We start from the raw sequence: 14,543 nt of genomic DNA on the forward strand, positions 1-14,543 counted from the left end.
CTTTAAGAAACAGGAGAGTCTTTTCCTCTTTTTACTGATCCCAAACTATACACAAACCCCAAATTCTTTTCTTTGCCCTCCACCCTGACAAGGATTACCCAGTAGGCTCCTCTGTACAACTAATTGAGGAGAAATGCATGGATTTTTTTTTTTTCCCACCAAAAAAATACCATTCCAGCCCATGCACTAATTCCATTTGTGTTTTAGAGGGGCATGGCATCTTTCCCCTAGAACTTCCTTGGGGAAAAGACTAATGATCACCTCGATGCTGTGTAAAAATTAGTATCAGGCCACAGATTATTGGGCCCTATTAAGGATTTCTCTTAAATAAATTTAGGTTATATATCACAGTCTTCCAAGAAAGTTGGGTCTTTCAAATCTTCCACATTAAGAGGACACGTAAGCCTTCTTGAAATTTAGCAGTAAATGTGATTTGAGGATAAGGCCTGGTTGCTACAAACATGGTTTCTCCTTTGTGGCAGCTAAGCTTTTAAAAATAATAGAAATGAGATGATGGATCTTATAACCAAAGGATTTTCAGCAAAGAAAAGAGATCATTATCGTTACCAAATCATATATCGTATGTCCACTACCAATTCTCTAATCCACCAGTTCACCAGGAAATTTAGGAAGTGATAGTGGTGTGTGTGTGTGTTCCAAGCCACACAGGGGCAGATAATAGTTCCTCCAGCAAGACATATCTGTGTTTATGTTCCATGTCTTTATTTCTTCAGTAATCAGGTCTAAGCCGAATTTTATTGTTTCCTACAACTTTAAAGTAGCAAGCTGATATTAAACTCTAGTGTTGATACAATATTGAGGAAGTCTATACATTACTGCCCAGCCAGTGATTGCACATTTTACATTTTCTCTTAAAATAATAAAGATTTTAACCATGTCTATGTAGAAAAGGTACTTTCTTGGGGCAAATGCCTACCCTCTGGATGTCCTCATGCCGTCCTCAATGACGCCCCATCCAGAATTCTAGAATTGTCTGCACTCCATCCCTTGCATCCCAGGTCACTCTCTTTCCCATTCCTCTGTTGAGATGGTCATCAAGGAACATGACTCTTTGTTTATGGTTCAAGCTTCAGATTTTATAATGACACTACAGCTGCTCAACTGTTGCAATTATTATCTTAAAGGGACAGGGAGAGGGTGAGTATAAACAAGTTGCTCTAGCTGTATCTTCACCCTGTGTCCACCACTTCACCAACCAGAAAGTCCATCCTTCACATGCTCCTGTCCCTGATCCCCCCTGAAAGATGTTGGGGGAAGAGCCCTGGACTGGGTGTAAATAGTCCTGCCTCTCACTTCCAGTTCTGCCATGAACAGGCAGAGCTAAACTCACTGGATCTTACTAGCAGCTCCACACAATGTTTAGCTCTCTAAATGTGTTACCACATTTCATCTCTATGATGCTCTATGAAGTGGTTGCTAGTATTAACCCCATTTCAGATCATGAAACTGAGGCTAATAAGTTATATGACCTGTGCCCTCTGGAGGAGCTGGGATTTGAACCCAGGCAATGTCCTCTAATGTTGGGACTCCAATGTTGATCCTTGCTGACTTGGAGTGAGCCCCTACCAGCCCCAGCTTCTTCATCTGTTAACTGAAGGGTTGAATGCATTTTTGCATTTCCTTCAGACTCCAATGTTTTAATACGTTCTCTGTCTCTTTCTCTAGCTTGCATGTCAAGTTTTAAAGACGAAGCCAAAGACCTTGGCATCCTTTGGTGAATGCAGCTTCCTGCTGCGTCCTGCTGTGTGGTTCTCTGCGGTTTTAGCTGTATCCTTAAGCACAAGAAGTTAAGTCCTAAACAAAATACAGGATTAAAAAAATACGCCCCATTCCCAACTGCAAATATTTAATAGTGAGAGTACAGATGTTTATGTTCTTAATTTATGTCTGCCTGCTAAAAATATACACGACTATTGTAAACTGTTATTTTTCTAAAAGCTCTGCATTATGAAATTAAGTGTAATATGAATTCATTTAGCTAAAATAGTATAAATACCAAATTGCTGACGTTATGTTTGGGTGGTGGGAGGCTTAAAACCCTTTTGGTTGTTGCTGTTGTTATATATGATTTTTTTCCATGAATTTGTATAACTTCTGAAAAGAAAGAATAAAGAACAATAAATTAAAAAAAAAAAAATGCAAAAAACACTCCCTTTCCCCCATCTGAAAACCATACCATTTCAAATTGAGGAAGGAAACATGGGGATGGGGTGGGGAAGAGATTTCTCTGAGAATGAATCTAAATTGCACAGATTTCCAAAGTGCATTATGGAAGAGCCTGGTGAAAGAGAGAGGGTCTTGGAGGTATTGTCCTCCAGGATTTCACCCCAGAGGATTTTTTTCTTCAGGCAACTGATGGCCTGAAAATGAGATTATAGGGTCTATACCTTCATTTAATGATACACTGCAGCTCTAAAATCCCTTCTCTGGAATTCTGAAATCCAAAATACTCTGAAAATTGCAAATTGAAAGCTTTATTCCAAACTCTTCATTTGGATGCAAAACCTAACTTTACCCATAGTCTTTATCCCACTTAGTGTGATTATTATTATATTTTGCTGCAGAAACAGTATGGTTGGGTTACAGGGTGTTTCTCCACAGCCTCTGCCGTGGATATCATTTAACATATCCATTGTATACACTAAGTTACCTTTCTAAAATTTAAATAATTCTGAATTCCAAGGCACATCTCGCCCTGTGGGTTTTGGCTGTGTGCTTAGTGACCTGTATCTAATTTAAGATTCGGTGCTATTTTAAACCTTACAAGGGAACATAGCTCAGTCACTGTACATGCACAACCTCTCTGGATTTCCTTCTCTTTAAATTTATCCCTCATGATATATGATATATTGGATTTGTGGAAGGAAGGAGGAGTACAACCTTGGAAGAGGGTACTCGGGGGAGAACTTCTATAGACAAAGCAACTTTTTAAAACCAAGTGAAAAATAATTGCCAAATGAATGAATCACCCAGAGAATAGCCCTGGATCAAATTAGAACTGCCCTTGCATGTTTTTATTTTATATATGTTTTTCTCCTGTTGGTAATATTTTCCATGGATAGGATACACGTATCAGATGACAGAGCTAAGCATATTTTTATGGATAGGTGCTCTAACCTTCGTAAACATCCCACGTGATGCATCCATGAGGATGCCAGAAAGCACATCAAGAAGAGAAATCACTGTAGAGATTATAACTTGGGTAAATGAGGCCCTTCTATCAAAAATTTATTCTTTTTTCACCTTGCAACACAAATAATGTAGGAAAAGAAAGATGTTTGCAAGGTGGTATCAGTATAGGAGAGGCTGATCAAGGACAGGTAGGCCGATAATCCCCTTGTAGTTAAAACTTTTAAGTAAATTGAGCTACCAAATTCCTGGGGTTTTTGTCCTAGCTGTTCACAAACCCATCAAAAGAATTTTTAGGCTCCAGTAAGAACTGGCCTCCTGCTCCCCATGATGGCTCACACTCTTTGCAGATCAGAACAGATTGCTTCTTGCAGTATGCAAAGATCTACTTCAAATCATTGAAATTGGCCAAGAGGATCATACCTTCAGAAAAAGATTCCCAACTGACTCTTACACAGAGCAAAATTTGGCAGTGTGATTTCTTGAGAGTTGCATGCCTTGGTTTTGTCTTTTATACTCAACACCAAGCTCTGAAAAGGTAAAAACAGAAACCCAAACACACACCAACTAAAATGACCTCCTAGCTCCTGGGCTATGTCTCCAGCTTTGTTAAAGTTTTTCTTTGATTCTGTGACCCCCAGAGCTTAGTTTAAAATGCAAAGTATCAGTGCAGGTGCAAGGTGAGGTTATGTGAGAACCAGATTGGGGTGAGGAAGTAATAAGATGGCTGAGAGAAGACCATGGAATAATAAGATGGCCAAGAGAAGACCAGTGAGACATCGAAGGAGACAGGGTGTCTCAGGAGAGAGGACAACATCAGAAGCACTTACATCAGGAAGGTCCAGAGGAATCCTGGCTCTGAGGCCTGAAAGCTGTGTGTATTGGAGCTGATTATCCAAATGCTCTGAGCAGTTTTATTTAAAATGATGGCAATAGGACTTGTTCTGTTGATGTGAGGATTAAGTGGAATCACGTATACATAGAGTTTAGCAAGGTGCCAGGCATGTAAGTAAAAACTCAATAAATCATACTTTTATAACTCCCCCCAATATCCCAATCTTATCTACTCTTCCCCCTCCCCTGCCTTGCACTTTTAAGATTAAAGAGACACCAAATCATAGTTTCAGGCTTACATTTGTGGTAAGCAGAACTATCTTTCCACCGTACTTGCAGAAAGCCTCACAATTAAACACAAAAATAAAATGCTCATTCTTCCAGATTTTATTTTAACCAGGCCACAATTTTTTTTTTTTTTTTTAAATCTATCTTTGCCTTTCAGAAACCCTGCAGCTGATGGCAGGGATGTCAGACAAGCAGTCTTTAGATGTCTCAGATTCTTGAATTTTCTGCTGCTTATTAAAATTCTGTCTCACCCATACCCTGATCCCACAGGCCCCTGACTGCTCAGCCTGCAGAGTAGAGCTTGTTCTGGTTTTATCTATTTATTCATTAAACATTTGTTGAGCATCTTCTACCTGTCAGGCACTGTGATAGGCTCTGGGACAGCTCCATGAATAAGATAATATTTCTATTCTTGGAGAACTCACAGTCTAGAGGGGAGTCAGACACTTAAAAACAATAATTACAACACAGTGTAGACAATGCAAGGATAGAGGTTAGCCAGGAAGCAGAGAGGAAAGAACAGTAAGGGGTGGGGAAGGAACAGCAGTAAAGAAAGTTACAGGGTGGAGCTTACTTATATGCCTAAGTGGAACAAGATTTTCCAAAAACTAGTTGCTTTGGGTATTGAGAATTTGGTCTGACACATCCCCCAAGAGTACTACAATAGGCACCTTCTCAAATGGCTTCAATAATTCAACCTTCTGGTGTGAACATCTGTTGTGGGTAGAATCCTGCCCTACCTCAAAGACAAGTTCAAGTCCTAACCCTGGATCCACAAATGTGATCTTATTTGGAAATGGAGTCATTGCAAATGGAATTAGTTAAGTTAAAATGAGGTCATACCGGAGTAGGGTGGGCCTGGGGAAGTCATGGACACACACTAAGCAGCCATCGGCCAACCCTTGCCTACCCCTGCCCCTATTCCACCACCTGGGAGAGATGATCAGTCTAAGGAAAAGGCCTGACCAGATGCTTAACAGGGCAGGAACTTTTAGCGGTAGGGACCCTTCCCTATTAGGTGGATTAAAAATCACACCCAAATGAGAGATTGTCTCTCCTCTCCTGCATGATGTGGAGGGTGCAGAACTGCCATCATCGACCTCAACCTGGAGCATTTTCAACCACCCCAGGAGACTAGCTGTATTGGGACATCTTCTACTCTTTCAGACTCTTTGTGCTATGTAAGCATTAAGAAGTCATTTGTTGAAAGCTTCTGTTGTGTCTATGAGCCTGTGTTCCCATGACGCACGGTCGTATAGCAACTTTCTCTGCAGATTTTGGCACAATGAGCAGGGTCATGAGGAAGTATGGAGTGGGATGAAGTCCAGGGAGCTGGCGAGCTGGTTCCGCACACACATCAAGGAAGGTGAAGCTCCCAACACCCGGCGTACACTCCCCTGGCTCATGGCTTCTCATATCTGCTCTCACTCTGGAGCCAAGCACACCCAGGCTACCCAGATTGATGCTGGTCATTATTCAGGAGTCTTCAGAACTGAAGTTGAGGAGCCAGAGGTGAAAATGAAAGTGTGAGCTTTTACAGAGGAGATATGGGATATGAAAGATAGATGTGGGTAGAAGCCAGGCGAGGACCACCTCTTATGGCTGTTCCGACTTAATAATGAGGGAATGATGAGAGCCCTGGTCAACCAGGCTGAGTGGAGAAGTCTCAGCTGTCTCACGTCCAACCCTGTCCTCCAAAAGATTCTCAGTCAATTAGAGCTAAGAGAGGAGAAAGCAGGGGACAGGGAAGGAGCAGTGCTACCTACGAGGCTGAGCCCTGACTAGTTGTGGCTGGCCCCAACCTTTGTTTGGGTGGGTCTTAAAGGGAGTCATATCAGCAGAGCATAGCCCTGTCTGGGTGAACTCCCCTATATTTTAACTAAGTCTTGGAGTAACAAGGAAGGAGCCATGGTCACGCAGTGACAGCTGGGTGTTGGTCTGTGGCTATTCCACCACTGCCCAAGGAATTCTATGTCACAAGGGGACCTTGATGATTTTATTAGAAGGGGCCTCCCTCTCCTTTCCAGCCTGCTTTTCACACCATTACCAACCCCTACGCACAGTTCCCAGGACGATGGGAGGTTTCGGCAGCCAGGCAGAGGGGTGGGTGACAGAAGTGGGTCTAGAAGTGCTTAACACACTTTATTATTATCAATTTTCCTTTCTCCTTCTCCCTTTGTTTTCACTGCTGTACCTTTAGTGCTTTAGAATAGTACCTGGCAAATAGCAGCTGCTCAAAATTTATTTGTTGAATAAATGAGTAATATTTGCATTGCAACTGAGCTACTCATTACACACACACACACACACACACACACACACACACACACCTTTACCTGTAATGAAACCATGGAGTCTTGGTAGGCTGCTAGCTTATAAACTGGTACATTGTAAGTGCTCAAAACATGTGTGTCAGTTTGTTGATGAACTCATTTCTATGGGACACAGTGGATGTTTTACTTCATTTTAAAAGGCAGGAAAGTCTTCTTTGATTTTGACACCATGATTTAATTGCTGGTTATGAAAAAGGATGACAAGGAAAGGATGAAAATTAACATTTACTAACCACCTTCTTTGTGTCAGCCACAGGGCTGAGAGATTTTCAAGAACTATTCAATTTAATCTTCACTACAATCCCAGGATGGTATTATCATCCACATTTTACATAGGGTGAAACTGAGGCTCAGAGGAAGTTTTAGTGACTTGTTGATATCCCACACCATATCCACTGTTACATGTCTAATAATCGGTGTTTGTATAACCATTTTCCCTTCATTGAACACTTTCATGTTTATTTCATTGATCCCTCTTAGCAATTCTGTGATTCAGAAAATTTAAGTTGACTTGCCCAGTGTAATGTGTGCTTCCTTAATTAAAAAAGCTATTCAATTCTGCTATAGCAATTATAAGAAACTAAATATAAAATATTGTAACTCATGAGACATGTTAGACATAGGTGAAGTAAGTAGAATATATGTGTATCAAACAGAGAAATAGATGGAACAAACAAGAGTGTTTCTTACAGATAGAAAAGGATGGAAAGACCTCCAGTAGGCTAATAGTCATAGCATCCCTAAATCAACCCTTTCCCCTATTGTTTATATCCATTATAGTTGCATTCTGGTCCTTTGTGTCTTGTGTCCAAAAAATACATATAAAACCTGTAGCTGCACAGTAGATCATGGGCAAGCTATAGCTCTTGTCTAGGCATAACTGCCTTTACTCCCACCATCCTTCCACCTTGCATCCCTCCAACAGAGCAAGTGTTGCTGGTTCCAGGCACCTTCCATACGTCATGTTAAACCTCAATTCTAATCCTCTAAAGTACACCATATGTGGAAAAGGTGAATGCAGCAGTAGGGGGAAGGAGTGGGGAAGAGCAGATGGAAATTGATTCACCCCACTTGCACTCTAGCCTAAGTGTGCTAACCCATCCCATCTTTTTTCCATTGCTTCTCTCTGTTTCTTGTTTTTTTTTTTTTTAATTGCTCAAACAAACTGATTGGAGTATCTTAATTTGATCTCTGAGCCTTCCCAGTGATCTGGATATCCTGCCTGGTATTATACTCTCAGCCACCATTGCATCATAGTAGTTTCCTACACCACACCTACCATGATGTATCTGTCTAACTCCAAATCTTTTCTCTTCGTTACACTGGGCTTTACCCCCATAGGTACCTAGTAGAAAAGTAAATCTTTCAGAAAGAAGAGACCTATCTCTCCCCCCAAAAAAAACCTCTGTGGGAATTTTTGCTTCCATACAAGGTTTGGTTTTGAATCTTCATTTACATAAAAAATGTATAAGCTTAAATAAATGTTAAAGTCACAGTTAAACTACATTGAGTAGTTGTCAGAATGATGCAGCTCCTTGCTCTAGTTCTACAGCTCCCTAGCTCTGAATTTGGAAAAGCACCTTCTCCTCTGTAAGCCTGTTACCTCATCTCAACCCCAGGGATGATTTTATAAATTCTGGCCCCTGCCTGTGACATGGGAAGCAAATGAAAAAAAATACCTGTATTATTCAGGGCTCTCTAGGGAAACAGAACTGACAGGATATCTATCTATCTATCTATCTATCTATCTATCTATCTATCTATCTGTCTGTCTATCTAATGTACAAATTATGAGATTTATAATAGGAATTGGCTCATATGACTGTGGGTATGGACAAGTCCAAATTCCACAGGGCAGGCTGCAAGCTTGGAACTCCGATGATGGTTTTCGATGGATTCTGCAGGAGAAGTTGGCTGGCTAAAACAGAGATGGAAATTCTTCCTTTTGACTACTAAAATCATCACTTCTCCTTTTAAAGCCTTCCACTGATTGGACAAGACTTTCCTCATTTTTGAAGGCAATCTCCTCAAGTGTAGACATAATTAATCATAGATGTAATCAACTTATTGATGATTTAAATCCATGAAATATTCTCACTACAACAATCAGGTCAGTAGTTGTTTGACCAAAAAACTGAGCACCTTCACCCGGTGAAGTTGACACATAACAACAGCTAGCTCTTCTATTGCATTGCCTGGCACTCCTCTAATCCTTACAACAGCCTTAAGAATTAGGCAAAAAAATTATCCTCACTTTATGCAATGGAAACTGAGTCACAGAGAGGCTGAATGGCTGGCCCAAGCTCACACAGCAGGATATGGGCAGAGCTGGGATTTGAACCCAGAGCGAAGGACTCCAGAGCCCAAGCTCTTCAGCTCAACCCATGCTCTGTGCTCTGTATAGGGAGACAGTTTGTACAAGTGTTATTTAATAGTAGTGGTTGGAGCACTTTGACCTTCCTAACCTTCTCCACAATTGCCTCTCCACTGCAAAATGGAAGAAAAACTTCAACTGGAAAGTGTAATAGAGCAAATAGGAAAAGCTAAGGGAAACATTTCTGAATAACAACAAAAAGAAATGAATGAGTAAGCAGAAAACTGGACAATACAAGATCTAGGAGGATGCAACTACCTTGCTAAGAGAAGCCAAGAAGACCTTCAGGGGGATTGAAAACAGACCCTGATCTTTAAGAATGAGCAAAACGAAGGAAGAAAGTACTCTGTGACCACAGAACCTAAGATTCCACCATTAACAAGTCCAATAGTACTCAGCCTCCTGGCCTATTCCCTACAGTACATACGTCCTGGTTCATTGCTCACTGCTGTATAAACCCAGCTTGTAGAACAGCTCTCCTTACACAGCTCTCACCCTAAGAAGGAGACTTGCCCTCCAACTTTACAAAGAAAGTGAAGATTCAGGTGGAAACCCCTCCAATTCCTCTCTTATCTCTCAATTGACCTTCCACTACACTTACCTGTTGTACTTGCCTCTATTATGGTGGGAAAATGTTCATTCTACCTACAGTGAATTTCTTTCCCTGTATCTTGGAGCCTATCTCGTCAACACTTCCTCAAGGACTTCATGTTGGTGATCCTTATGTTTCTTTCTCAACCTCCCTCTCTTCTAACCCTCTACAAGCTTTCCTGGTAAATGCTTCTACTCTCCAAGCTTTGACCTCCATTCATATTATAAACAACCTCCAAGTCTGTATCTCCATACAGTCCTTTCCCCTGAAAACTTGACCCATTGAACATCTCTATCTGAGGCCATTATTCTCCCTTTAAATCTGATTTTCTTCCCAAAAGTCCTTATCTTGGGAGAATTATATCAATTTTATCTTATTACTGTAGAGGGAAATGTAGGAGTCATCTATGACGCCTACATCCAACAATTAGCAGTCTTGACATTTAGAATCCTAACATCCCTTCTGTCTTTCTATAGCAGGGATTGGCAAACTACAACCCATGAGCCAAATCCAGCCCACTGTCTGCTTACATAAATAAAGCTTTAGTAGCACATAGCCATGCTCATTCATTGATGTATTGTCCATGGGCTTTGGGCACCAATTGGACAGAGTTTAGTAGCTGCAACTGAGACTACATGGCCCTGAAAACCTAAACTATTTATCATAAGGCCTTTTACAATGAAAGTTTGCTCCTTTATATTCTTTATATTCTCTCTGGAACAACTTTCACTGAAGCTGTTGCTATCCCTATGCACCTCAGTATTTATCCAACAACCATTTCTTGAACTTCTACTATGTCCCAAGACACTGTTCTACAAGCTGGGTTTATACAGCAGCAAGCAAAAACAAACAAGGGGCATGCACACAGAGCCCATTCCTGCTCAGGGAAATTTTCACTTGCAACACCTCTGCTTGGATCTCCTCCTCCCAGATGCCTACCTGGCTCTCACACTTTCTACAAGTCTCCATTCAAAGCCTTCTCTGTCCAAGTTATCTAACATGGAGCCCTCTATGCTCTTCCCCCATACTGTTGACTTACTTTTCTTCTTAGCCCTTTCCCATCTGCTGTGTTATTATACATTTGTCTGTTTCTGTCTTACATTTTCTATTAGAACAGAAGCATCATTAGTGCTTGGGTCTTGCTTGGTTTTCACCTCATTTCCTCCCACCCAAGAATCTAGCCCAGCTGAGCTGCCCATACTGCTTCAAGCCACATGGCATCAAGTGAGGGTGCATTATCACTATACAATAGGGATGATAATCATCTCTAACTCATAGGTCAGTTATATGAAACAGTCTACCTGAAGCCTGGAACTGAAGGTGGTGCATAGTAGGTCCTCAGCAAATGTTAACTATGACTATGACTACTATTAGTCATTAAAAATACACCTCAACTTGTATTTTTACCTCCTTCCCACGATATGAATTTTCCCTTCTCTATTTTCCATCTCCCAAATTCTCCTTCCATTTTGAATGCAAAGCAATTTAGCTCTCTCTTTTGTTTTCTCCTGCTAATCCTTGCCCTCTGGGTTTCAACTCCCAAGAGGTTTATCAAAGGATTTTCTAAAGGAAGCCTGTTCTCCCTTAAGAGAAGTGCAAGTGCCAGCTGGTAAAATAATGCTTTTGTCTACCCAGTTACACAGCATTTTTATAACTGCTATTGTTTTTCTATGCACATGTCTGCATTGTTACATAAAATTTGGCTTCAGTTTTTCCTCTCGGAAGAAGGGTAAACATCTTAATCTTGAGGAGCCTATTGGAATCACTCTCCATTTCTGGAAACTCCTAGTCTGAGGTTACAGCAGGATTTATCACACTGTGTGGTCCAAGTGGATTTTTCCTTTTCAGCTGTAGACATGTTCTCGTCTTTTCCAATTTCTTTCCTGCTCTATTGGAAGAAACTGGACTGAGTCTAAGCGGCTTTGTGGTGTGATTTGAAGAGTACTAGGTGAGCCTTTTGTCTAAAAATCTTCTCTGAAGATGCTGCCACCTCAACTTTAGTATTCATTTTTTTTTTTTTTTTTTTGTAAGAACAGCAACCTCCTTTGGAAGCCCCTTTCAAAATGCAAATATCCAGGGGAAAAGGGGAATCTTTTGCTTGTGCATATCCATCTTTGGCACTGTTGCTTCTCACAGCCTCACTTCTAATTTTCCAGGTCAGCATGCATGGCAGGCAGCTCTTCTGGGTCACACTCGTGGGGCCTCTACAATCACAGGTTTGAGTTTGTGACTCCTAACTCAGTCCCCATCTATCTACAGCCTCCATTGTTTCCTTTTCCTGCCTTGCATTTTTTGAGCAACAACAAACAGTTTGAGATTACCTCCATATTTTCTTCATCCTGAACGCGAACTTTGCTCATTTGTAGCACTTAGAACATTTACTTTGTCTGCTGACCTCACTGGCAAATAACATCTGGTTCCCACCCCAGGCAAGGACAAGATCTGAGTCCTTTCTGTAGCACTAAAATAGGGTCCAGGGCCTAGCACATAGTAACAATCAGAAAGTATTTTTAGAAATAAACTAAACTGAAAGGGCTAACACAGCTAAGACATTTGCATGGATTTATATCATCTCTTGGCTTCTGAAGAGTCTGCACTTTCAACCAAAAACATCACAGCGTCTTCAATTCCAGAAAAGAGCCCAAGTTTGGAGCAAAATCAAATTGGGTTCAGACTCCAGCTCTGTCACTTATTTGCAAACTTGGGTTAGTTACACACTCTCTTTGAGCCATAATTTTCTCCTTTTTCAAAAGGACATAGCCCAGCCATTCCATCTCTATGTATGGTGAAAATAAGTGTCCATGCAATGACTTGGATATCAATATTCATAGCTTGATTCACAACAACCAAAACCTGGAAAAACATGTCCATCCACAGGTGAATGGATAAGCTGACTATGGTATAATCCAGGCAATGGAATATTACTCAGCAACAACAAGGAAGTGAATCAATCTCAACATCATTATGCTGAGTGGAAGAAGCCAGTCCCATGTACGATTCCGTTTATGCTGGTGTAAACAAATATACAGTGACTAAAAGCAGCTCAACAGTTGCCTCAGGCCAGGGTGGGGAGTGGGATGAACCCATTCCAGGAAAGAGGCTTGAGGAATCTTTTACTGATGATGGAAATGACTTTAGCCTTGATTTCACGGTGTATGCAACTGTCAAAACTCATCACATTGTATAATATAAATGCATATAGTTTATTGTGCAAAAATTATCCTTCAAAAAAATGGAAAAGAATAAACAATATTGAAAACTTAACTCTTACAATGTTCAAAAGCATTTACTGGTAATGTATGGGATACATTTTATTTTTTCCCAGTGATTCTTATTTAATGTATAGGAGAATTAATATTAAAATATGTTACAGTAAGGAAATAACTATATAACCTTATTTTTCATAACAATTCTTTGACATTTCTAAACGCAATCTTTACAAAGACCATTGTAATTTTAAATTCAGAACAAGTGATTGGGTATATACCCACATGCACTTAAACTATACCTATGTAGGTGTGTTATAAAAGTACTTGATAAAAACCCTAGTTGATGGGGAACAAAGGGGAAATTGTAGGTCAGCATCTACTTTGAACGGTGCTTGTGTGGGCCAAAAGTACACAACACCTGGAGAGGAGAAGTGGAGGCCCTTAACGAAAGTGGCCCATCCTTACCAGCCTGTGACTCCAAAGGCAGGCCTGGATTCTAGGAATTCTGTTCACCAGCTCATGTCTCTTTTTCTGTTCCTCACACCTGAGTGGAACTGAAATGACCCTTTCATTTAAGTGCACCAAGCAAATATCAGCATCCTTTCTTCACCCAGCTTTCAATTTTTCTCCAAGTGTCTAGTTGACTGGGTTTCCTTAACAAGGACAATGAGAAAAGACCTCAGACTAAAAGATAAATGGGGAAAGCGAGGGGAAGGTAGAAGTGGGAAGCATTCCTTATTCCTTATCTTACCAAATACCTGTCTCCCACAGTCCACGCTTAACTTTGCTCAGCAATTTCATTCAGCTTTTCGATCATTATCTTAATAGGTATCTACCCCCCGTTTACCAAAATGCAGTAAGTGGGGTGATCATTTTTCTGAAGATAAAAATTCCATCTTTATTCTCTTTCTCTCTCCCTCTTAAAGCTGATGCTTGTCCATTATTTTAACTCTAGCTCTTTTTGGCTCTCAAAGAAGGCTCAGGGTTCTGGCTTTGTCTGTAAAGGCTGGGGAGACAGAGAATGAAATCAGCAACTAGAGACTGATCACCGTAGACCTACACTCTAAATAGTTCAGCACAAATGAAAATGATGGCTTTTTAGAGCCTTAATTATCTGTGTAATTACCTTAGTACAGATAGTCAGAAGTTCAGAACCTCAAGAGAGGTGAATTCTTTTCTTCTCAATCCACCAGTATCATTGTCTGCAACATTTATAGTGTGCCAACTGTATGAAGCAACTGTGCATTAAATATTGAGAAGCATACAAAAGATTGCTTCTCATGAACCTTGTAATTACCTAGCTGCAGAAATAAGATTATCAGAATACCTGATAGTGCCAGGCTTGCACCACCTGCAAGGATACAAAGACATAAAATATGTGGACTTAAAGAATGTATAGTCTAGTAGGTGAGAATAAGCAAACCAAAACAAAACAAAATGTGGCTATAAATGTGATTACTTTTGTGATACTGAATCATGAGTGTGATAGGAGTTCAGAGAAGATACAGTCAACCAACAGAAGTTGTGAGTTAATGAAAATTTAACGGACATTTATTATTATACGCCTGGCATAAGCTCTCAGATGTTTGCCCACCAATCATCATGGACTGCTAATGGACAAGCTCAAATGCTACACCTTTCATGAAGCCTTCCCTGCTTCCCAATCAAAAGGAATCACCCCTTACTCAGTGCTCCCAGAATGTACAGCTATTTGGCATTGACAACATTCTGCCCAGTGGGAAAATTAGTTGGTTGAAAGTTTA

The sequence above is a fragment of the Choloepus didactylus genome, chromosome 3 (assembly GCF_015220235.1).
Source record: "Choloepus didactylus isolate mChoDid1 chromosome 3, mChoDid1.pri, whole genome shotgun sequence".
NCBI lineage: Eukaryota > Metazoa > Chordata > Mammalia > Pilosa > Megalonychidae > Choloepus > Choloepus didactylus.